The sequence below is a fragment of the Branchiostoma floridae genome, chromosome 4 (genome assembly GCF_000003815.2).
Source record: "Branchiostoma floridae strain S238N-H82 chromosome 4, Bfl_VNyyK, whole genome shotgun sequence".
In the NCBI taxonomy this organism is placed as follows: Eukaryota; Metazoa; Chordata; class Leptocardii; order Amphioxiformes; family Branchiostomatidae; genus Branchiostoma; species Branchiostoma floridae.
The window spans coordinates 20758248-20760984 of NC_049982.1; positions in this window are offsets into that span (position 1 = coordinate 20758248).

Here is a 2737-nt window from a genome sequence, read left to right on the forward strand (position 1 = left end):
GCTACATTTACTTTATCCGACAAAGATGGACCTTATAAATCATTCTTTATTTTGATGTGAATGCATTTAAGGGTAAACAGCCCAGGGTATTGTTTTGTTCGTTTACGTGCATGAAAAAAACAACACGTTAAATTTGGTCTTTACCAGACAATGGTTGCTGTACAATTCCAAAATATGTTTTTCATTCACAACACACGATGTCATGACAATGTATGCATGGTGCAGTGGTTGTCTTAAAAATGATAGTAAGTGAGTAGAAAACGAATGTCACAATATTTTAATGCTGGATGACTAAACACACGCAGTAAGTGATAACGACTAAATGTTGCACTGCTAGATAAATACAACATGTATAGGTATGTTCAATCTGATAGTTAACTGATGTAAAGGATGTAGGCTTGTAAATGAGCATATGGCTGGACCCCTTCACCGTTTTGTATGTACACACACAGAAAGTACTCGGAAGATGCTTTCAGGAGCAATTTGTTTAACTGAATTACAGGCAATCATCTCTGACTCTAGTACAAATATGCTCAGGCTACTCAGTGAGACACGTCTAGAACCAGTGGTATTCAAAAGTAAACTATAAAGGAGCACACCCTATCCTATAGTGTGTTTGTCTATGACGTAAGTAATGTCCACCATGCTGATTGGTTAAAGCTGGAACCTACCGGGCATAAACACATTTACATGTGGAGGTTTAACTCATTCAGGTGCAGCCAATCAGCATAGCAGCTCCGTACAAACACACTAGTGGAGTAGATCGGTGCATGTCGTACACTTAGTTACAACACGACATGAATAGCCTATACTTTTGATCTAACTGCACTCTCGTCTTAGGTAATAAAGACTACTATTCAAATTAGTAGTAGACATCTATAGACTACTATTCAAATTAGCCCTGGTTAAACTATCGAGAGCAATGTACAGCCTGAAGTTATGCACTAAATGGACGTATTGTAGTGACCGAGGTAGTGTGATGTTGCCAATTGAAATATTGCCCTGGACATGGAACCTTGACGTCTGTGCTCCATCTACACTGATGCCAAGGATATTGCATTGACTTATCGCACCGAATACAAAAGAAAATGTTCGAAAGATAAGAATTACACCAAACTGTACAAGGGGACGCAGGTAATACCCCGCTCTTTCTAAGGTTAGGATAATAGTGTAATCTATATGTTTATGACCTTTCTCTTGTTATTCTGCGTGATCCGATCACTTCTACCCAATGATTTTCCTTCATTGGTTTTGAGATACCTAAGTTTGAGATACCTAAGTTTCATCCGAGAACTTCTGATCCTAATAGGCAAAGACTTTGTTTTTTTTTCATTTCTCACAGGTATTCTCTGATTTTTCGACTACATAGAAATTTACATCATTCATTTGGAGGTCGCCACATGATTCCATGGTTCCTTAAGTGATATCTAACTCTTTATTTTGTAGTTAACTTTGCTAACGTTCTAGCTGTGCCGCTGGTCATTGATAGACTGTTGTCGTCTGTATAACTGAACTAATTTTCTATACAGTAGAAAATTAATGGATGACAAGGTTCTTCATTCACAACAAACACTTATACATACATACAATCACAGCCGACGTTTCAGTGACCGCCTGTCGAATTTTTTCATGGCAATACTGACTGGTTCATGTCGCACTGTAGCAAGGTGGCGCGATGCCAAACCTTAAGTATTGTCTTGTATCTATACAAGGTTGATATTGTCCAGCAATATTGATAAAAACAATAGAAAATTATTGTCATATTTGCAAGATTAGATATTTCCCACCAGCAATAAAGCATTAAAGTAAATGTGCGTTACTTTCTTAGATGACAGTCCCAAACGTGACTGAATCTAGAGAACCTTGTTATCCAATGATTTTCAAACCTGATGAAATTATTCACGGGATAGAGAATTAACTTTAAACTGAACATGTTTCTGGTTACGTTATCATATGAATGATGATCATGACATCGTTCTCATTGTTCATCTACTTTTGACTCAAGCAGTGAATGATTTCTCTGCTCTTTATTGCATTGTGTATATGTATTCATGTGCGAATGATGGTCTTTAATAAACTCGAAAAGGGACTCATATTGTACGTAAAATATGTGGCCTCATACCTACTGTAACTCTTTTGAGATGACGTAATCTTGTACTTGTACTTGTTTGTAGACTAGTTATTTTTGAAATCGCGCAGACGTTAAGAGAGATAGAAAACGTGTTTGGTTTTGCGGGTAGTCCGCATTTCGACCCTCGCCAATCGAAACGTGTGAGGGAATGGAAACCACGCACGCATTTTTGTAGCCGGAGTGTCCCATTGGTCTGACATGTTTTAGTACTGGAAGACATTACTTACGCTACATTCGTTCTGTTCTAATGTAACGCGTTAACATTGCGGATTGAAATTACTAATTAGCTTTATGAGGACGAATTGCTCATGACCTTGACTTCCAGATGGCACGTCGCCGTCGATAAGCAAGTCTTTGGCCTTCACGTAACGATTATGTCACCTCTATCTAATGGGTTTTCGGATAACTCTACCTTTATCAAATTAGAAGGCACTCGCGCGTGTAAATTGTGTTTTCATTGATCAAAACCGGTCCCAGACGGTAAGAGGTCGTACATTTTGATATCATTGAAAATGCGTCAAGAGTTATCAAAAGCATATATATAAAACTAAAAATGTTGAATAAACATACGTTGCACAGTAGATACATTTTTCACATGAAGTCTAC